We start from the raw sequence: 23,437 nt of genomic DNA, 5'->3' as shown, positions 1-23,437 counted from the left end.
AGTTGTCATTTACCCAGAGTGTTGTCGGCCTGATGTTGTAGTGTAAAGCACCGGAGTACTAAAACATTTATTTAAACCAATGATATTGCTGGAGAAATATTATTTCACTGCAAAATCTTTACTTTCAACAAATCTGGCTCTGGGAGAAATGTGGCTTGATCATTCCTGGGGCTTTAAAGTTGGAGGAGTGGCTACATTTGGTGGGAATAGAGTATGTGTACAAGCTACAGTTGTTAAGTTATTAGGAGAGCAATGTCAACACAGCAACAATCTGCAAACACAGATAACAGTGCAACAGAAAGTGCAATTGAAAAGACAACAGCTCGTACTAGAAAAAAGATCCTCATATACGTGCTTTATAAGTTGCTTTTGACTTTACTGAAATTTGCACAGAAAAAAAAAACAGGTAAATAATAGAAGACACATTAAGGTCAGGATATTCATAAGGCCGCTGGGAATTTAAGACTGATGTCTTCATGGTATTTAACAGCCCACAAAAGTCTCCCAAACGTACAGCTCTTCCATCGGAATTCCTCCGTGTTCTAACTGTACATCAGTCTGTCTGCATCCCTGTGTTGGGCCCTTCCCACAGTCTGGCCTCGATCTTGCTCAAATTGGATTCGAAGCCATTAGTGTACCAACTCAAAGCATATGTTCCAAGTTGCTGAGCATTTCATTTCACGTGATGATGATGAGGAGGGGACTGAAGGGAAAAAAGAAAAACAGAAAGGAGGAGGGGGAGAAAAAAAAAGGGGCTAAAAAAAATAAACCAGACATAAACATGGCAGGAAGGACTGTGTGGCTGAACTCACAGACAGAGTGACGTCCCCTCCTCTGAAGAAAGGCCACGTTGACTTCAGGGTCATGTTCCTGAGCATTAGCCTGGAACTGCCACAGTGTTTGAGTGTGTCTGTGTCTGTCTGAGTGTCTACACTAAACCAGAACATTTTCATATGTGGTTCAGACGGTTATACCTGCAGCAAACCACGGAAGGTACTGCTGTACTCCATCATACAAATATAAATATTCAGCGTAAGGGCGGGGGCTGATGGGGGCATTAGAGCACGGATAGTATTTCACAAAGGCCAGAAGTGCCTGGTTTGATATTTCTACCACATCTTTTACTTTCAAACAAGGAACAATTTTATTTATGTCCAAATTCAGTTAATGCAAAGAGAGTAGAGAGACCCAGATTAACCTTGAACAAGTCAGATCATTATCTCTCAAATCTAAACAAGTCTGTGCTCTCCCTGAACAGAGCGTGTATTCTATAAGCACTTAAATGTAGAGGGGGATGGGCTTTGAGCAGCGTATGGGTGCGAGAGCATGTAAGCGTGTGTGTGTGTGTGTGTGTGTGTGTGTGTGTGTGATCTCTGGGTTCCCAGTCTGAGTTTAAGAATGACAAAGTAAAACACTGCAGGCTCTGTGGAAGCCAGGAAACAGCCTAATGTATTTATCCAAACACATATCTGCTGAGAGGCCCCACCGCTTCAACACATCCCTTTCCTAAACGGGCTTCACTCCCAAAATCAATCCACCAGGGTGAAAATGTGAAAAGCAGCAGGTCTGCACGATTGTGGAGGAGATACACTTATACTGATAGCATGAACATTCAGTTCAACTAGAAAAAAAAAACCAACTGCATTATGGTTTCCTGAAAACACTAAAAGATTCTGAATTCACTTTCATGGCTGTTGCTCCTCAGATCGTCAGAAGCTGGAACATCTTGTTTTCACCCCTGGTGCCCGACTCTTTATATCCTTCTAAATAAACCTAATAAACAGCCTCTTTTACAACCTGAAGGCAAGACCTGACTGCAATCTGTTCTTATTTGTCATCATCTGGAATTAAACTGTCTCCAGATGACAGATGAGGATCCACTCATGCAAACTCATTTTCAGGGTTTCCGCCGTAGTTCACAGTACGTCTACGAAAAACATCTCTGGTTTATTTTCTCATCCTCCTCCAGAAAAGATTTGACCTCACATTTTGTGTGTAAGACAAATCTGCTGTTCAGATTTACCTTTGGTCATGCAGAGTTTTTACAACACTACAGAATTAGATTTTTAAATCTAAATGAACGTCATATGCCTCAAACACAATCAATGTAGAACAAAAAACACAATTGGTTTGATTAAAGCACAAAGACACATTATTTCCACAGGAAACTGTGAGAAGGTAACCTCACTCTGAAATTATTAAATGAAAATAATAATAATAAAGAGTTAAATATGAGGGTCAGCTCCATTTTTTTAATGGTTTATCTGACTTTGTGTGGTCTTTGTGGTGAATTAAATTGGAATTAAATGACTTGAGCTCGAGGTGACCTTATTTTTTTTACTAAGTCTACGGCACCACAGCTTGCAATTCTGGCAACATTTCCTAAATCTGAAAATCCAAACCATACAGTTAACAAAAATAATGCCCATGTAAAAACACCAGGAACACCAAAGCACCTTAAGCTTCAAATGTCACGAGCGGCTTGAGTCAGACCAGCCTCACTGAGCGAAGGGCAGTCAGTAAGTCTATGGCTGAGCAGCCGGCTGACACAAATGTCAAATGTGAGGACATGAGCTTCATCGAAGTTCTGAAAGCAACCTGGTACCACTGATGCACTGACATGACTACAATCCACCAAATCTACAAAACTTGATTTCACAGATTTGGTCTTTTTTTGTGACATATTTCAGCAGTTAAATGTCCTGCAATGTACAGGTATAATTTAGGAATGTTGAATTGAAGTTAGGTAATCATCAGCTACTCTGTGATTAATCAGATTAAAATTATTTTAATACATATATTTATGTACATATAGATTGATGGGTTCAGGAAAGTAACATCGACTACAATGAGAAGTTGAACTGTAAAGTGCTTTGCAACACTTCAGCTCTAGCAATAAAATGTTGTTGTATTGTAATTACCATGAAAGACAAAATGTGATTTTATTCACAGCTTGTACTCTTGGGAGGAGAAATCCAGGATCTGCTAGACGACCAGCGAGGAGGTGATATGAATTTGTGTGAGAAATCCAGGATCTGCTAGACGACCAGTGAGGAGGTGATATGAATTTGTGTGCATCTACATTTTTAGTCAGAACTGCTAGACCTGACAATCTGTTATTCATCCATTTTGCCTTCGAACACAGACACACTATAGTTTGCAAATTTTATTTATCTCAATTTGGTCAAATTTTTACTGGACAGCAAACACATATTTTCTTCTTAACGACTAATCATTTTATTGTAACCTAATGTCAACAGATTAATGCTGACAAATAGTTCATGCATAAGCACGAGGGCAGCATTTCTGTATTTCCGTTCCTAAATACATTTTAAACTAGGGTTAAATAATTATATAACAAAATACACTCTAGTGTATTATAATTTATCTGCATCTTAAGTCATCTTTCAAGTGAGGAATAAATAAAATAAAATACTAAAACTAAACAGGACATACAGAGGTCTGGTCGTTGCAGGTTACCATTTTACACAGCACTTCAAATCAATACAAAAACAACAGAAAAACATTGTGCCTGACTCACAACTAAAACTAGACACAATGTTTTTGCTAAATCTGATAAAAACAACAAGTGGAGACGGCAGACGGCAGCCCTCTGTTAAAATCCTGCCCGCTGATAAAACACACAGTGTTCTGTGCAGTGTTTTGATGTCAGACGCTAAAGGGTCACAGTGCTCTGACCCACTAATGAGAGGCAGAACATAACCACATCAGACAGGACCTACGCTAAGCAACTGGTCTTATAAATAAATGAAGAGAGCACCGTAATATGACAAAAGTGCCTGTGCACCACAATGACAATGTGGCACAAGTGGTTAGAGTATCATAAAACCACCACAGTGACCAGAAGCATGACAGAGGGAAAAGACAAGTCAGAGAAGAGTCTCCTCAGATCTTCAAATATCTGAGCGAGTTTGTGCCTTAACTGAAAATATGTTTTTAGATTTTTTTTTGTTGATATAAAAAACATTTTTGTTTAAATCCATTTAATTCAATTTAATTTTTTTTTTTGTACTACCAACGTCCACCAAACCATCTCCTAAAATTAAAGTAAATTAAGGATTGAAGAGAAAGCTGCTGCGTCAAGCAGGCACCTGATGGGCTACCCTATCTTCACCACAAAAACAAATCTTTATTCCTTCTGCTATGGGATGACTAACAGCAAATAGTCCATACAGTTTGTGTGTGTATGCGTTTGTTTGCACGTAGGATTGTGTGCACTTACATGTGGACATGAGGAGGTTGAAAGCGGCTCTGGTTGATGTTGTAATGGGTGAACGCCTGCGTTGGGTTAGAGCTGTACTCGTCCACCGTGATGGTCACTTTGCCATGAGCCATCTTTCCGCCGTTTGGACATGAGACGCCGTTCATTCACCGGGATTCAGTAGTGCAATGTGCAGCAGACATCCTTCAGATCCACTCAAAAAGACCGGCAAATCCAGCAGCGGCTGCAGCAGCAGCAGCAACCTGGGCAATTGACTCGACCAACACACTGCAGTGGTATCTGCCCCTACAGGAGAACAGAGATTCACACATATACATACATACGTCAGTTCATTCAAAAAAGGACATGCAGTGCTTATTTAATTATACATTTTGAATGAAAATAAATTGTTTAAGAAATTTTTAATATTTCACTTTGCCTAAAGTACAAAGGCAAAGCTCTTTTTGACATACAGTACATTTTTATGTTTTAATATCTGCAGTAACTTCTCAGGGCTTCTATAAGAATAAGGACCTCGAGTCCTACAATAACAGAAACCAGTCTTTGTAAACCTTTACTGCAAAATTACAGTTTTGCAAGTCACTAGACATAGAATAATTTTACCTAACTGTTTTGCTCAATATTGTTTCTCATGTCAAGAACAGAAAAAAAAACTGGATGGTAGTAAAATCTGGAAAGCTTCCTCTAGATTGCATTTCCGCTGCCCACCATAAAAAGGTAGATTTAAAATTTACTGCGCACATTCTACAAGAAGTTATTTGCCAGCTGAAATTAAACACAACAAGCAAGGAGAGCAGGTCGAGCCTCTGCAGGTGAACTGATTGTTGCTTTTGATAAAACTGGAGGGAAAAAAATGCATAAAGAAAACACTAAAACTTCACTGATGACAATAAAAACACCTGCATATCGATACAACCTATAACATGCTTCTGTCGTCTGCAGGCCTGCTGAAACTTCTCATCGTGTCCGTTTCTCCATATTTTGCATAAGTCTATGTTGTATAAAAAACAAACGTTCAAGCCGTTCTTTGGTAAAAGAAAGAAAAGAAGCAGTTATTCCTGCATGTCTTCAGATTTCACTCACCGGGTCTTGGATGTTTGATCCCCCTGCACCCTGAGCTTCCCTCCTGTCTGATCTCTTCCTCTGATAGTAGAGTGGCCTCTGTGAGCTTGACAAGCTTTATATACCCGACCTCCTGATGCAGCCACAAGCACACAAAGGAAAGAATAAATAAATAAATAAATACAGGGTCCTCACTTTATAAATAAATCTGCCGCTCCTCACTCCACTAAATGGTTAACAGCCTGATGCAGCAGCGTGCTTTCAGCTGCACACAGTAGTGTTCAAGATAACAATCAATTTAAGTCAAAATAAAATAAACAAAAAATGACTGTCATGTGTGCACGGAAGCACTGATTCATGTTTCTGGGTCAACTGCGTTCTGCTCCTTATGACGTGTGCGTAAGAATTTTAGTCTGCAACATTTATTGCAGACCAGAAAACGTATACACATAAAGCAGCTTAAACTGAGTTAACACGCGCGCCTGTGTGTGTGTGTGTTTTATGTATAAACTATAAATTTAAAAATAAATAAAAACATGTTCTTCGACAAAATTAAGTAATGAGCGTATACTGAAATATAGTAATTATTTTTTGGAAAAAAAAAAGCCCGCCATCAGATGCCTTTGCATTAACTTCACCTTATTGCGATTTTTTTTTTAAATTCTAAAATCTTCATTACCAGCAAATATAATGCTGCTGCAGCTGCTGCTGAAACGCGCTCTTTTTGCACATGCAGGCCAATAATGTGATCTGTGTGCAGCCTGCTTCACACTTTCCTTAAAGCGTCCTCGTGTATGTGTGTGCGCGTGTGTCCAATCGCAGTCGTCTACCTTATGGCTACAGTAGCAGCAACTAGCTCTGTAGCTTAGCCTTATAAACCTGCACAGCTAGTACATATGTTTTATTAAACTCACTGTAGCCTCGCACTGTGCTGCGTTTCAGCTGACCGCACATACACATAACATATCAGCACTGTCGTTGTAACAACGCCATGCAGCCAACTTCAGGACTGGGAATCACTCCGGTGAGGAGAGAGGAGGAGGAGGAGGAGGGGGAGAAAAGGAGAATAAATTGACCCTTTCTGATACCACGCATAGACACGACAAGAGCAATGCGCTGCTCGCCTTTAACATTGCACAAATGTGCATCAGAAAGAAACGTCCATCCATCCCGTTTTAGGCTCCAGGACGGATATTTGGGAGTAAAACGGCCGGAGGTGGCGGTGAGTGTCACCGCACCGCCGCGCTAACCTCCTGCTCCTCCACGTAAATGACAAGCCACCTTTTAACCGACGGCTTTGTGTCAGGAAATTATTTTTTTTATCCTCCCCGTCTTTCTTTCTTCTGCTCTCTCCCTTCCGCTTCAGTGACCGAAATAAAGCAAAAAAAAAATGTTGCTCTACCTTGGTCGTGTGGGGTTTTTGTGAGGTTTTTTTTTTTTTTTTAAAAAGAGTGTCGGGTCGGGGTCGCCCTCTACGCGGTGACGGCGGCAGCAGCAGCACCAGCGACGGCGACAGAGGAGGAGGAGCAGCGACGCGGGTCCATGCGGCAGCAGCACCAGCAGGAGCAGGAGCCGAAGGCTCGGAGAGAGAAAGTCTGTTCCTCCGCGGTCGTCCCGAGGGTTGTTACAGTGTGAGCGGATAGGGCAGAACCTTCGACCCGGCGGGACCTCGGCTGGCTCCTGTGGATACAGAAAGCAGACAAGAGAGCGAGGAGGGGGCAAAGAGCTAAGAAGAGAGCAGGGCGAGAGACACTGACAGACAACGGAGTGAGAGAGAGGGTAGAGCAGTGTCGATGTGACGGAGGGGGAGCCGCGGAGTGTAGTGTGTCGGAGCAGCCACTGGGGTCAGAGAGCAGAGAGAGCAAGAGCGAGCGCAACCCCCCGCCACCTCGCGTGCCCGCGCCCTTCAGCGATGGGCACGCGCACGAGTGGGAGGGGTAGGGTGTTCCGCCTCCCGCTCTGCCACTGTGCTGCGTTCACATGCTGTCGAAAATTACAAATCCTGCTGAGATAATCCTACAGAAGAGGATTACGGTCACATGGATTTTTTTGTAGCGTCCGAATTTTATTTCATTTCATTAAAAGCCCTGAATTCTTGCTCTTCCAAACGTCTTTTTTTAGGAATACTAATGCATGTTTTAATTCTAAGACTCGAGTCAATATTATGATTGTGGAAGAATACAGAGTAGCTTTTATCTATAACAATACAAAATGTTTTAATTTTGTCTACTGTGTTCACAAGTAAACATGTTCATAGAATCGATCTGCCTCTAATGTAAAGTCTAAGGCCAATAAAATCAAAACAATTGCTAGCATTAGGATCATTTTCATGTTCTTCCACAAAGAACCCTTCCTTACACTGTCTCCAACATAGAGGTCATAAGCATTTTATTTGTATCAGAAGCCCAAGTGTAAACCCCCCATTTGAAACAGTTTAATTAAAAAAAATATATAATGGAATATTCATCCAGTGTCTTTCAAAGATGATTATTTTTTACCAGCTGGTTTAAAGATTTTGATGCAAGTGCTTAAGCTCCCTCCCACCTCTTCAACCCCCCACCTGTCTCATGTACACAAGGAAAAAGACTGATATTATGGTGACTTTCCTCATCTCTCTCGCTCAACAAATGGCTGCAGTAGACATTTATGGAATGTTATAATGAATATGAAGCTGGAAGGAATCAAGTTGGTAAAAAAGACAGAAACATGACCAAAAAAATAAAATCTACTCATGCTCTGAAACTGGGTGATTTGTTTCCCTTGCACTTTCCATCCTGTGGGCGTCCCACATGCCTCAGATAAAGTGTTATTATGATAGGTTAATTTCCAGCTGTGAGGCTTCATGACAAGGCATAATAGGAAGGTTATTGATTTCATCTCATGAAATCTTATGCAGCGTTCAATATTGTGGTGGCTGCACCTTGAACTTTGCACACACTGTCCTCTTTGTTGACCAGTGTGCATGTCATATCTGATGCATCCTGATGACAAAAGACTGTAACTAAGAATGAATTTGGGTTAGTATCGAATCCAAAAATAGTTAAATGAAATATCAAGCATGATTTTATTCTAGTTCTACATGCAAATTCCCTACTTAGAATTATAGTTTATACACAATATTTCTTCGTGGTGTTGCAGGTGTGTGGGAAAATGGTTTCAGAGTATAGAAGGTGTTATAAAAATCTATGATTAGAATACAGCGTGCTCCCCCTGGGTCCAAAAGTAAACAACACTAATGAGCACCTGCGGGAGTCCTCCACACATCCTGAGATAGGAGCAACATACAGTCGATTCCAAACTGGGAAAATTCAGCATCTTTGATTGTTAAAATAATTAAATTAAAATATTTGGTGATTATTTATTTACTAAATTAAATATTAAATACCAGCGTAAATGTAATGTGTATCCCAAGCAAACTTTTACAACACATTTTAAATTTGTGTTAAGAATTTGTGCATGAAAAAAACGTTTGTTTTTTTAAGGCAAGTTTTTTCCCTGATAACTTAGTCAGACTTTTTGTTTACTTTTTAACCTCTCTATGAACACAAGTAGTTTGCTGCACATTTACCTCACTTTTGCACTTCTTCCCCTTTAGAGTTGCACTAGAAAATTTCCAATTTGTGTCTTTTCATTAATTGTTCAGTAGAATGTCAGGTGTGGCATTGACTTGAAAGATAGGTCCTTGAACAGGGATTGTTATGGAATCATATTTGTTTTAATTGGGCACAAAAAATATATATTTTAATGTTATTATAACAAAATGAATTATAAATCAATCTCATTTTATTTTAAGCACTTTTTGCTGAAAGAAAAGGCAATATTAATGTTGAATTGCTTTTTCATCCATAAATTTAAAATTGATTTACTTTAATTTGTCAGTGCCAAGGCTTCACCTTTTAATACACTGATGGGATTTTTGATGAGAAAAGGCTGCGTAGGACGGTCCATAATGGACTCATCTGACAGACTTGGCCACATTTACATGTCTGCGAGCTGAGGCAGCGCTGGCGTTTTCTAATTTTACTGACATGCTTCAATTTCCCAGGGCCATCAGCACTGTCCCCACTGCCACAACAGCCATTCCATTCATTTCCATTTGACTTTTCTCTTATCTGCACAAGAAAAGCATTTCCATCTACTAGCCGGCGGGTGTTAATGTGAAAGAGGGGTTTAAATTTTATGAGGAGAGGCCACATTTAAACATTTGACCAGCGTTTGTTCTCCTGGCTGCATATAGAGAACTGATGATAGATAGGGGACCAAATGTCAGAGAAGAAATGGCTTTTGCCATAAATGTTTTATTCAGCCCTGTGTCACGGTGATCACATTTATAAAATACAAAATGTAAATGTTATGCAGAGTATTAAAAAAACTATATATTTTATGACCTTCCATAAACGAGTTAAATTACTTTCTATCCAAATAAGACTGAAATGAAACACAAATGTAATAGAAGTGTGAAATGGGAGCGAGAGCTCCTCCAGAAAGCACAGGGTTATATTCACTTAACCCGTCGACTGAGGCTCTAACCTGCTCAGATTTATGCCTGTCTGTGGCAATGCCTGTCTGCCTTCTGAATGAATAAAATAGAAGCCTGTCTGTCTTTCTAGGGAGCGCATCTACCAAGGGGCAGGAGTCGTTTTTTTTTTTTTTTTAAATGTTAATGTCATTCAGATTTATGAGAGACAGATAGTTGGTTGCAGAGGGTAAGGCAGGCCCGATAGCGTTGATGTCATTGAAATGCACACAGACAAAAACGTTTGCCCCTGAGCTTTGACAGCACCCTGAAGACGGAGTCATTGCAGGCTATGTGAAAAAGGGCAACAAAACCCCAAAAACTGCAATATAAAAATACCCAGCAGTTCCTGCTGTTTTAATCACTTTGTTTCTTCTAGGTTAAGAAAAGCAATATGCAATACAAGCTACATTTATTAGCACATAAACTGCCTTTGTCCAGTGGAGCTTGAAGAGAAGGCTAGAACGTAGGAGGTGGAGAAGGAAAAGAGGAAGAATGCTGGCATGAAAGTGTATTAATTCTCACATTCCCCTGCTGTAGACTGGCTAATATGCAGGCTCACTTTCCAAGCCAAGGGCTAGACAAAGGCTCACAGGAGCGATCTCTCTGTGTCAATCTTTCCCTCTGTCTCACATGCTTCTCTTTCCGCTTTTAGATTTCCAAAAAGTTTCTTTTTTGGAAACAGTTAAAGTAAAACAATCTCCTTATTTCATTGGATTTAATACAGCTTTGCATTGGCATCTATCTGAATGAGTTGTCTCCTCTCTCTCTCTCTCTCGCTCGCTCTCTCTCTCTCTCTCTCTCTCTCTCTCTCTCTCTCTGCATATATGTGAGATGGCCTGAAACAGTATAAATCACCTTGGTCAGCCATGCTGGCCTCCATGCCAAGTGCCACTGCATTAAATCACGTTAATTGATTAGTTGAAGTTCAAAGGAGGACGGCGGTGAATTGCACTCAGCCCTCAGCTGCTCCATTAATGTGACTCCCACTTACATCAGGTGACGACCTAAACACCTACACCCTCAATTAGTGCACTGTCTGTGTTTTATTATTGCAGTGGTTACTTTGTCCTTCCTTTGCTCAGATTTGATGATAATTAATTTGCTCAATAACTCAGTGTGTACACCCGAACAGACCTCCAGAGTTCAAATCATAACATGGTTGTATATTGTATTTCATATTGGGTATTCACATGCTGCATGATAACTAACTCAAACCCTGGCTATTGTTAAGATTGTTATTAGGTAAATCAATATAAAATCTGTAAGACTTTCTATAAAAGATTGTGGTAAGTAATTGGAACTTTTATTTAACAGAGAACATAAAAAGAAAAGGCACAACAAACGCAAAGGTTTGTCAAATATCTTGTAAATAATATTTCTAAATAACGTTGTGATAAAAAGTGGCTTTTCTGGAAAAATAATTTGTCTCATTATACCTTAAGTCCTGAACCAAACTTAACAAACCTGTTCACTTCACCCAAGACTTTTTCTTGATTGTCAGGCAGAGAGTGAGAAGAATGGTGAAAAAATAACCACAGGATAAAAGAGCGTGAGACAATAAGAAGCTGAGGCTGCGAGGATTGAACCTGCAAACCTTGACAGTCACCCTGACAACAGACAGACAGAAACAGGGCAATGAGAAGTGGGAAAAAACTGCAGCTAAAATAAGAAATGCAGATAGAATAATAAAGTGAAATAGAAATCCAGAATAAATTCATACAGCAGGGTTATACCTTGGTCGTGTTGCATATTCAGTTCACATATTTGAGCCACTCTGACACATTTAAAGTATTACAAAAACACTGCAATAGGGTGTTGTTACCAACAAAGAATTCAAGATGAATTAAAGTGTGCTGTGCCTCAACCTACTCTCCCAGTCGTTCTACTTTGTTATAGAAACTTAACTCTTCAGTCTCTGGCAGTTATCAATCATGTTTAGTTGGAAAACACATGTCACATTTAACAAAGGAGAAGAAATGCATGCTGGGATTTAGCTCAAAAAGTGATGTGTGTGCTGTGAACACTGGTCTCTGTAAATGGCTGTAACACATCTTCCACAGTATGTATTGTGACAGTGTGAATGTGGCTGCCCAGAGAATTATTGCCTCAGTTTGCAGATCCACTCAGATGGAACTTATCGTGAACTGGATCTTATTTTTTAAGCTGCTTGGTATGTGAGTTTATGATCGTGGCGACCTGACAGTGTTATAGCAGCAGCAGCAGCAAAAGGTGCAGAGACCGGAGGGAACATAATTCTTCAACAGAAGTAGGTAAGGACATATTACTGGGATACTGACATGACCTCTCAGGAGTTTTTCAAGGGATTATTTTCTTAAGCTCCTTCTGTATGTTTCAGGTTTTCACCTACTCTTCAGGACTGGAATCACCTGATCTAAAAAGGAATCTTGTTTGAGCCATATGTACAGGATAAGTACTTGTGTCCTTATGTTGTTATGACCATAGACAAGGATCATTGCCCACTCTCAGTTCACCATCACCGTCACAGTACAGTACAGAGCAGTCCTGCATGTTTCTGTACTGGAGGAGGAAAACAGTGTCACTGGAGAAAACCTATGAACACTAATCAAAAAGTTACACTCCTCACAGAGAGACCTTTACTGTTCACTCCACAAAAGTCTGAATGAAAAGTAAAGGGGGACATATAGACACCGTTTGTCTCTACATGTCCCCCATGCGACATTTGTGATTGGCTCCAGCTCCCATGTGACCCTGCACAGGATAAAGGGGTAGAAAATGAATGAATTAATAAATGTTGTTAAGTAAATTGAATGCCAAATTAATCTAAGGTGCCTAAATAAGACTAGGTGCAATGTCTTTTTTGTGATTTTTTTTTTCTGAGTTAAAAATCCATTTTACATCTGAGATGAGACAAACACATTACAGAAGTACAGGGGATTGAACCTGTGATCTTCTTGCTGACTTATCAGGACTTTTCTTGTCGACTTACACTAGTAGTTAAACAGAAAATCTTTTCTCCAGCCTCCCTCTTAAAAGGAAATGTTCCTGAGCTCCAGCACGCCTTACCTCCACACAGAGCTCTCACAAACTGGCTCGAAATTGAATTTACTGCTGAACTGCTGTCACTGCAATGTTATTTAAGTATTTGCGAAACTCACTTTCAGTTGATCTGGCTCCACTTCCTCAGGTTCATGAAAGTAAGATTAAAGACAGACTAAAAGTATAGCTTGCGCTGCCCAAATGTCATTTTAGTTCCTTCCATCATCTGCCAAACAATAATGACATTTACATTTTCCCATTTGTCTCATTGAATAAAACATCTTCTTGCTACCTTTTCTATTCCTGTCACAATGATGACGAATGTTTAAGGTTGTTGTTTGAACGGCGTTTGCAACAAATGTATAATTGACATTTGGCTGGTACTAAATGTTTGTTCTATAACAGTGAGTAAAGTCAGGGCTGTTCTGACCCTCAATAAATACTTAATTTTCATTCAGTGGGATTGTCCAGGTTCAGTACTGAGCTTCTTGTGAGCTTAGATATTTAGTATTCACAGCGTCTGATTCAGGGAGATTGTAAATGTCTTTTACCTCCAAATGTTATTTGTACTTTCTGATGAAGCCAAGGTGATTGACCTTCCTCAGAACATATGTATAGACTGCTTGGATGTGACTGATATACTTCCAGAGTAAATGCATTTCTACTGTGAGTGTGTCGAGACACAGACACAGACACAGACGGAGAGAGCAGAAGTCTGGGGTGGGTTTCATTGCTCTGCCCCTGCTGTGAAAGTTGATGGGGTTTCCTACTGAGAACGTGCAAATTGAACCTGGCAAGTGATTTGTGTATAAAATAGTTTGTGTGTGTCTGTATATGTGTGTGAGTTTTTGTCTATGTGTATGTGTGTGTGCGCGCGTGTGTGTGAGAGAGACACGCACTTTATAATCTTCCATTAAATGTGTGTTTCAATTATCCTTGAGCAGGTGTGATAGAAAAGAGTCTGATTGAAAATCCCGGTGGTGGAGTCTCTTACCCTCCCTTCCTCTCTCCCTCTCCCTCTCCCTCTCACTCCCCCTCTCTCTATGAGATTCTCATTTTACTTCACAAATACTTGGAAACCAATTTGATCGCTGCTGTGTGACTCAATTCAGTGTCTGCCAATTTTCTCGACTCCTCTTCCTTTGGTCAGACATCATGTTTTCGTCTCTGCCGTGAGGTGGTCAGAGAGAGCTGCAGAGAACATACTGCTGTCAGCAAATAAAATACACAAACCAAGCTTTTCAATTTAAATATATGGTAACCTGTACAATATTTACTGCAGAAATTAACACAGATTGACTATGTCTGTAACAAAAATGTCTACATGGGATGGCAAGGCTTAGGATTTCAAAGCAAAAGGAAAAACAAATAGGATAAAAACAATGGAAATACAAGAAAGAAGTGAAGCAGAGAACTGCTGTGAGGAGCAGATGCAGGTGATGGAGAGAGCCGGAGCCTCTGCAGGTGCAGTAAATACTCTTCTACCCAAGTCATTTAAATGCCATATTTAGACCCTGAGTGGCAGGATGTTTAATTAACATCCACTACATCTATCACACTTGAAAAACAAACCTCAGCTTTGTAAAAGAACGACTGGAAGATCAGATGATTCTTAGAAAAAACACCACTGACTATATGTAAATCAAATACTTTATAAAAGTACATATGAATATTACACCAAAATATTTCCCTGGGACCACAGCCTATAAAGCTTGTTGCAGCTTCTCTACTGTTAATCGTGGGGGTTTTCTGACATGGCCGTTTCCAGGCGTCAAACAGGTTCAATGACTTCTCTTTGCTTGATGAATAGGTGAGGACAATGGATGGCACAGACCGCTGCTGACGCTATTTTAGGAAATAGTAGAAATCACAGCTGTTCTCTCTACACTTAGATTCACTTCACTTGTGTCCTCACAGTAACCAGACTGGTTACATTTAATAATATCAAAATCAAATGTGAATCAGGAAAAAGCTCAGTCCTAAAGTCCAGACCATGATCTGATCTCAATGAGTCCCTGTGGCATTTCACAAAATCCAGACTCTGATGTGTTGTTCTGCCACATTTTATTATGGCAATGGTGTTTAAGCTGCTTTGGTGATGGGTTAAAGCAGAGGTCACACTTTGTATGTGCAGTGGTTTGCTGTGTCACAATGACAAATAATTCACTAAAAAATGTACCTGCTGGTTATGAGTAACTGCAGGAGAAAAAGTGAGAATGAGTGTGTTCCTAGAGAATTAAGGAAAAACCAGATCCAGACAGTCAAGCTGTAAAATGTGTGTCTTTAAGAGCAGCTCAAGGAGCTGCAGGAGAGAACGCAGGGGGTAAATGTTTCCTGTTCTGAGCGAGTGAACAAACAAATACACGCTAATGGCAACGCTAAAGACTAAAACCAAAGGTTTGTGGGTGTGTGTGTGTGTGTGTGTGTGTGTGTTCTATGTATCACCCCTTAAGGAGCATATCTCCAATGCAGGTATTAAACAATATTAATGATAATATTAGTTAGTTAACATCTCTGCTACCAGTTATCTCATATGCAAAGGCAATGCAGAGGTAAACCCTGATTAAGGGGGTAAATAAGTTTAGAATGTGTGGAACAAAGGTCGCCAAAACTAATCAAAAGTAAAATTAAAACTTTACTCTTTACCCTGCTTTCCTCTGAATGAAGGACATCAACCTCCTCGTCTCGTATAAATCTTGTTTTTTTTAATCATTATTTTATAGCTGGTTGTTATTATTTGTCGATTTTTATTTTGTTTTGCATCCCATGTCTACAACCATACGGCTGTAACATACAGAATTCAGAAAAGACCTAGTTGCAATGATGGCATTATGTAAGATCACTGCAGAGTCTTGCCTTTTCAGCCGTGCCTTTTACAGGGAAGAAGAGCTGAGGTTGTACAACAGGATGAACACTGAAGCAGCATGATGTGCTGTTTAAAGCATGTTTAAAGAGCTGGCCACCGCTCGATATTAGATTAATAGGGCTGACGTATTATAATCTATTGTTGTTTATTTCTGTCAACTCTTTAAAGGTGTTTGTATAACTGTTGCAAGGCTGTGATTTCACACAGTCGTAGAACAGGCATCACAGCCGTGCCCTTATCCACCAGGCAATCTGGAGGAGAGCAGAGAGTCTGTCTGCCACTGTATGTTTTATCTTCTGCCGATGAGATTTCAGTGCTGCGCTCCGCCTCTCGCTGATTTACTGTCATACTGCAGCCTTGTCTACACAGAGTGACTGTGTGTCTGTCTGTGTGTGTGTGTGTGTGTGTGTGTGTGTGTGTCTGAGAGAGAGGGAGAGAGAGGGACAGAGGGAGAGTGTGTGTTTATTACAGCCACCAACACCAATCAGTGGTACAAGATATAGGAAAGAGGAGTCATGTGGACTGGGGATGTTCAAAACACTGAAAACAATTCTATATCCATTAATATTTCTCGCCGTTATCTTAACACATACCAAGATTCTGAATTAGCAACAAACACATTTCCACTCATTTACTGTGTGAATAACAAATCTGAGGCCATGTTTGGACACAACAGCAGAAAGACACAAACCAAAATGACCAGGTCTTCCATGAAAAAAGACACTTGTCCATCAATGATACAGTAATATTTGATCAGTCAGAATGGTTGGCTCTTTTGAGTCTGATTGTTTATTTAAACAAGCAGTCAACAGGGTTAATAAGAGAAATAAAATTAGAGAGAAAAAGAAAGAACAAACTAAACGCACAAAAAATGCAGTTAAACTCATCACAAGTTGATACCTCCATCTCAAATTCACAAAAAATCCCATTCATTTTCCCATACAGATATATTTTATTTTTACACTGTTTCCTTAATAATTAATGCTCATATTAAAGTACTTCAATAACAAACAATAAATCTCTGAAACTCTTGAATTCACTTTTTATTTATTATTCAATCTTTTAACTTTTTTATTGGAACCATTTTTAGTTTCCACAATTTCCACAATTAACTAAGCAAACATTATTATAAACCCATGTAAAAAGATTTCACTTCCACTTCATTGTAACATTTGTCTGAGACATTGTTTGTTTGCAGTGCACTGTTTACACTGTATGGCCGTTTTCTCACACATGTTGCATGTCAAACATGTGACTGTAGCACAGTGTGCTCAAGATATTTTCCCCTCACATCCATTCAGTTTGGCCCACAGTGTTGACGCAAACTCCTGTGCTCAGTGGATTTAAAACGCTGTCCAGTCATCATGAGGGAGATTACACAAATTTATGCAAGGCCCATAAATGATTTATACTGCAGCGCACAACAAAGAGCTTTTTAACAACACTGCAGACAAGACAAAAAAAAAAAAGTCAGATCTGGAGCAATTTCCACATAATCCAGCTCACTGTAGCACTACAAAACATTAGTTGATTTTAGTGTCGAATGAATAAACTATTAACCAAAAAAAAAAAAAAAAAAAAGCACGGTGATGCAGGGCATGATGTCCTTTCCCCCTCTGCACACAGACCTACTATTATGGCCAATTCCTTCCCCATACTGGCAGCAAAGTGTAGTGATGGTTCAGTTCTATTCAGCACAGCACTCACTGTGGCCTTGGGTCTATGTTTAGGAAGAGCTTTTAAGCACTTGTGTTTGGCACGTGTGTGTGTGTTCGTGTGTGTATTTGTATGCACTACTTTGTGTTTGTGAAAGAGGGAGTTCTTTATTCAGTGGGTTAAAAGGCAAAAATGTAAGCTCTCATCCCACCTACGAGAGTGTCACCCCACTACACCTCCACCCTCTCTCAGCCCCAGGGGACCAAACACGTGGCTCGGTTAATACACTATTCATAGACTGCTGTGTGGTAGAAAAATGGGCCCATTATTTTCATTCAGTAATGGGATATATTTGTTTTTCAGGGCAGCGGTGTAGCTGCGTTTACAGAACGTGAGTTTAATACAGAACAGCATGTTTGTTTGTATGTATACACCAGAGATTTCTCATTAAGACGGTGTTGAAACTTTATCTATCTATCTATCTATCTATCTATCTATCTATCTATCATTGCAATATATTTGGTAATACCTACACAGTTATCTTCTTTGTAATTCATGGTGATCATGTACATACACATATAGGTGTTCTAGGAGGAGTCATTCTCGAGAACCAGTTTCTCAAGCAAGTTTTGGTTCAATTCCCATTCTTTCCTCCCTGTTTCTGCTCTATTTACTAGTGTTCTTGACATTCAGATTCCCACTTAGTCATGGACCAAAGGAAACATATGGCATGTCTGTGCTGCACAGGTTTTAACTCCTCTATTTCCTCAGTTCCAAACTACCGAGTATGGTTCCACTAGAGCCTCCCAACGGCCCCTGCTGGTGTCCAGGCCTCAGATCAGGAAACCCCTCCTCAGGTCAGTGGTCCTGTACAACATCAGTGCTGCATGTTCACCACTTCTCTGCACTGCCATTGTAAACTGACGGACTGTGTCCAAACCCCCATCTGCAGTTTCATTTCCCATCCATAGAATGCTACCAGGTGCTGAGCCCCCTACTGTCCCCTCCGCTCTGACACCCCTCCTCTACCCCCCGCCCCTTTAACCCTGTCCTTCAGACAGCATTGTCTGAACAAACAATAGTGTTATTGTTACCTCAAGGTGGCGTATCGTGAGGGGCGTTCACAAGAGGCAACAGAGGTGACCTTGNNNCCCCCCCACACACACACAGCCTCCCTCTCTACAAACAGACACACTCACATTTTAAACTTTGGCACTTTGCTGCGCCTTAAGGTTAAAGGGGACATCAACATACAGAACAGCCACTCTGTGTAACTCCAGTAAGTGTCCTTACTCTGCTGCAGTGCTGCCATCTATCTGGGTTTTCTTTCTCTTACGTTAGCAGTAAATAATATAGTGTCGAAAAATGTTAAACTGTGTCAGCATCCTTCATAACACAAAAATGGACTGAGGTGGACTGAGGGGAGACCAGGAGTAAATGAACTGGGCCATGAAGGAGACTGGCAGACCGCAGCACAAGGTGTTAGCTTGTCAAATGTGTGAGTAAAATAATTGGCAAGTTGTTTGAGAAAGTCTTTCACATGCACTCTGGCTCAACCTGCTGCTCCTTATCTCTACTCTGTCTGCCCACGCTAACATGTGGCCTCTGACAGCAATCAGTTAAACCTTGAAAATAAACTTCACCTGTGTACATAGATAATGTGCAGTCAAAGAGATGTATCCACCCTGACAGTGTTTGGCCTTTAATAGTGAAGACTGAAAAGCAGATAAAAAAAAGCAACCACATTTTTAAAAATTTGAATTGTATGAATCAAAGTTTTTTTTTAAAAAAGGTCATTTACCTGGTAAAATACAGGATAAATTAAAAGGTCATGAGAAATGAAATTAAGTCATGACCAGAATTCCTTTTCAATGCATTCTTATTTACATGATGTCAGTTTAGAAAGATGACAATCCTATTTGGAGGAAATGTGACAGTAAACATCTGTGAGATAAGACAAATACGAGCTGAAACCATGTGCACCGTGTCTAACAGACGACATTAAACTGTTTTCCAATATAACGTTTTCTAATTTTCAGTTCAAATGAAGACATTGTGGCAGCACTGCAGAGCAATGTGCTCCAACTCAGACACCACTGAAGTCTGAGAATGTTAACTGTCCACAGTCTAGGAAGGATCTACAGTGTAATCTCTTCAGCATGTTCTCCTGGGTCATGTTTCACTTGGACATGGGAAGAGTTATCACTGGTCATGATCTGGAGCCTAAATCCTCTAAACCAGCTCTGTTTACAGACCTCTGTGAGTTAGATAGAAGGAATGACCTTGTCTAGGTGAGAGAACAAAATATGACATTAAATACACACCAGGTAAAAAGTGTTAGAGAATTGGAAGTTCTATTTTGCGACCGAAAAAACATTTTACAGATATTTTTAAATCCTTGGCTTTGAACAAACATTTCAATAACCACCGAGTCTCTTCGGGGTCGCAGTAAGAGCCTTAGCCAATCCCTGAACCGTTCACCGGTCAACCACAGGGCTACATGTAGAAACAACCGTTCACACTCACAATCCTACCTACAGTGACGTCATATTATTCTGATTAACCTGTCCATCCACACACAGAGAGAACTGAACTAGCCGACCGTTGATTTTGCTGTTTGAGGAAGTGTACAAAGCACACATACTAGTTCATTTTAAATACATTGATTGAGACATATACATTTTTGACATGCCTTGGCATATCCAAGCAGATACCACTAATACAGTCCTTCCTATATGATCATCCAAACACAGTATTTGGAATATTAAATGTTATAAGAAGTAGTCAGTATTTGAGTTTATTTGGGCAGACAGAGCCAACAGTGGGCAATAAATGTCACTGCTTCATTGTATGTATATATATATATATATATATATATATATATATATATAAATAAATGCAAGAACACCTGTTGGTGTAAAGTGTACTTCAACACAGACACATAATGATGTTTTAACCAACAGTAAAGGGCAGTACGTTTCACTAAAAATGAAAATATCTGCTCCATCAGGTCCACGCCCTGACCCTCTGTCTGTGCATCTGCTGTTAAGATGAAAATCCTTCCGCAATGAGACAGAGAACGTCTTTTTCATAAAATAGAGTTGGTCTAATCCAATGTTTCCTCTCTGTCAGGACCTCAGTCTGTAATGTCCTAGTGGAGATGGATGAACCATCTGCCCGGATCCTCTCATCAAATACCAAGCTATCATCTTACACACACACACACACCGCTTACTGTCAGTCTGCCTCCATCTCTCAGTCTGATGGAGTATGAAGAGGAAACAGAGTTGCCTTTGTCAAGTTATCTCTTGAATGTGGCTTGAATGTGTGTGTTTGTGTGTGCGTTTGTGAGTATGGGGGGAGGAGGGCCGCCCACTTCCTGTGGACAGACTTTGGGAAAACAAATATTCTATGGTCTGCAGTCATAGTAAAATATGTGTGTTGGCATGTGTTATTCCACTTCACAGGGTCTGTCCCAGGGATGGACGGACTGTCCAACACAGGGCAACACACAGAAACAAACAACCGTTCATGCACAATAGACACCAAGGTTTGATCTTGTGATCTTTTTGCTGTAAGGCAAGAGCACTACACATTTTTTCACTATGCAGCCACCTATACATCAACATACATATATATTAAACATCATCATCACCATCACCACTGTCATTTTTCTACAGTCAATCTTCATCCAATCTCTCACAGTTGAAGAATTTCTCTCATGCCATACATCCATAGATATAAAAACCTCCATCATTGACATCATTTGTCCAATACATCTACTTTGTCTCCACTGTACTGTATTATCCTTTTCTGCTAAATCCTCCATCTACTCTAACCTGCTTCGGCTTGAGAGACCACCAACCAAGGAACTTTGCAGAGGAGTTAGCCAATCAGAGCAGAATGACTGATTACACATACACATCAATGGGCATTTTGTATGAACTCCAGTAAATTAATCTATTATCAGCTGTTACCAAGAATGGACAGAAGGTGCCAGTCTATGAGTTTGTTGCCAAAGGTAAAACACCCCTGAGGTAACGCTGTGGTGGTTTAAAGTCCCAGGAAACCTGAATATCCGTTGAATCGCTTCTGTCTTTTACTCAGAGACATAAGAGGCAATAATGATTACTGCTGATGTCAACAGGCATGTGACCTCATCATTGAGGTCAGTGGGGTCACTCTGGGTGTAAAGGCTGATGTGGGAGGAGATGAGGTCAACAACTAATTAGAGCTCTAAAACACTGAGCAGGTCAGGGGGTCAGACTGACATCACCAGGACACATCAGTAAATTGTAAAAGGCCCGACTATTTAAGTGCACGTCATTCAAACCCTGTGACCTGTGACCCGTAGAGGAACAGGTGATTAGCTGGTGCAGATCATAATGGTTTACTGTTGTTTTTGGACTCCATCTTTGCCGCAGTGCATTAATGCTGATGAGTTGTTTTGTTGATTGTGCCTACTGTATATCTGGGTTTAAACATACATCTGCGAAAATATGTAAAATATATTGGATGCACCACAGATCTGTGTTCAGAAACAAATATGGATAAATAGGAAATGACAAGTTTACCAAATCGATGTACTCTTACAATTTAATTAATGTGGCAAACAACCAAAAGAAAAAAAAGAAAGTAAAGTCACGTTGAAGCCAGAGACTGCATAAAACAAATGTTTCTGGCAGACTAGTGGCTAAAGTGGAGATGCTCAGCAGAAGTAACATTTTTATCAATGGTGGTCCTACAGAGAATCAGGCTACTTCCTACTTCATTTTTAATACGATTGACCAAGTCATTTGTCGTCTGCTTTATTTGGTAGTTTTTTTCTGTAGAGGACAGTTTACTCCAGAAAAAAAAAAGAATAATAAAACAAGCGGACAGTGAAGCATGGCAGCTGTGGACACAGTGTGTGTGACTGAGAGCTAGACATTACAAAATCATTGTGGTGTGTTCAACAATTCTAAACTAACGAGTACAAAGGAACACCAATCATTGTAGTGAGTTACACCTTGTCCTGCTTAATACATTTTTGAATGAAATATCTTATTAGTTTTACCTGTTTAAACGTCCTGTCTCGTCCCCAATGTCTCCCTCTGGTTTGATATTACTCCCATGTGTTGGTCTCAGCTGACACACCTCTGCTCTCCCCTCATGTGTTTCACCTGTGTCCTATTAGCTGCATGTGTTTTCACTCAGCCAGGCCTCCCTGGTGGGGAGAGACTCTTTGCCCTTTAGCATCTTTCCCAGTTCAACTGTGTCTCTTTCACTTTTTTCTGGTCATTGTTTCTTCTGTAGATGCTTTTGTTAAAGTTGGTTATAAAAGGAAAATATATGCAATCCAGAAAGTCTTCGTCCTTCTGTATGGAGTTTGTATGTTCTCAGCGTGTGTGTGTGTGCACAGAAACCACACATGCCACAGAGTTTCTTTGTCCCACAGGCCCTGGACGTGCAAATTATGTTGTCTGACCAGACGTATGAATGTGAGAGTGAATGGTTGTTTGTCTCTATGTGTGGATTTGTGATGAACAGGCGAACTGTCCAGGTCTTAACCCAGCCTCCCCCAATGACTGCTGGGAATGATTTCAGCCACCCTCTCCTCTGCCACCCCCCTGTTGATGAGGTAAAGTGGTCGGAAATACATTGTCTAATTGTCTTGTGTTGATTGTGGTGATTTGTCCCATTTAACATCCATGGTTTGCTCCACTCTGATATAGTAAGAAACACAAGAGAAACCTGAGTATTTTTATTTTTATTATTAAAGGAAAGGAAGTGCCCCACTTCCTTGATTGAATGATGGAAATAGTGACTATGAACTAGATCACAAACAAAACCTGCTGCTACACCTGACCTGAGACACTGGATTTTTCTGGATTCACCTGCAAATAGACACACTGAAAGATCTGGTCTGTTCCTGTCCAAAACGTTTTAATATTGAAATGAAGTGACAGAATGCAAAATACACATCACAGATCATATATTTATTGTGTTTATTATAAATAAGGAAATATTACGTTCATGGAATGTAATTTTTTTTACATGGTTGTCAGATTGTCACAGAAAATAAAAGGTCTGG

The 23,437-nt window shown here is 40.1% G+C and overlaps 1 long non-coding RNA gene across 4 annotated transcripts; it reads right to left on the bottom strand.

Annotated features, from left to right (window-relative positions):
* Positions 1-6: 6 nt before the first annotated feature.
* On the bottom strand, positions 7-22,619 carry LOC103398377 (uncharacterized). Of its 4 annotated transcripts, none has more exons than XR_523487.3 (4): positions 6,708-8,023; positions 5,327-5,438; positions 4,244-4,528; positions 7-755 (listed from the first exon to the last, which is right to left on the bottom strand). It is a non-coding gene; the product is annotated as an uncharacterized LOC103398377 (long non-coding RNA). The 4 variants fall into 4 exon arrangements; XR_523488.3 differs by having other exon boundaries at positions 7-703; XR_003048982.1 differs by lacking the exon at positions 7-755 and adding an exon at positions 22,421-22,619 and having other exon boundaries at positions 3,028-4,528; positions 6,708-6,985.
* Between the last annotated feature and the right edge of the window lie 818 nt (positions 22,620-23,437).

The sequence above is a fragment of the Cynoglossus semilaevis genome, unplaced genomic scaffold (assembly GCF_000523025.1).
Source record: "Cynoglossus semilaevis isolate Cse_v1.0 unplaced genomic scaffold, Cse_v1.0 scaffold1033, whole genome shotgun sequence".
NCBI lineage: Eukaryota > Metazoa > Chordata > Actinopteri > Pleuronectiformes > Cynoglossidae > Cynoglossus > Cynoglossus semilaevis.
Note: the sequence above shows the minus strand (reverse complement) of the source record. Positions and strands in the feature narration are given on the sequence as shown.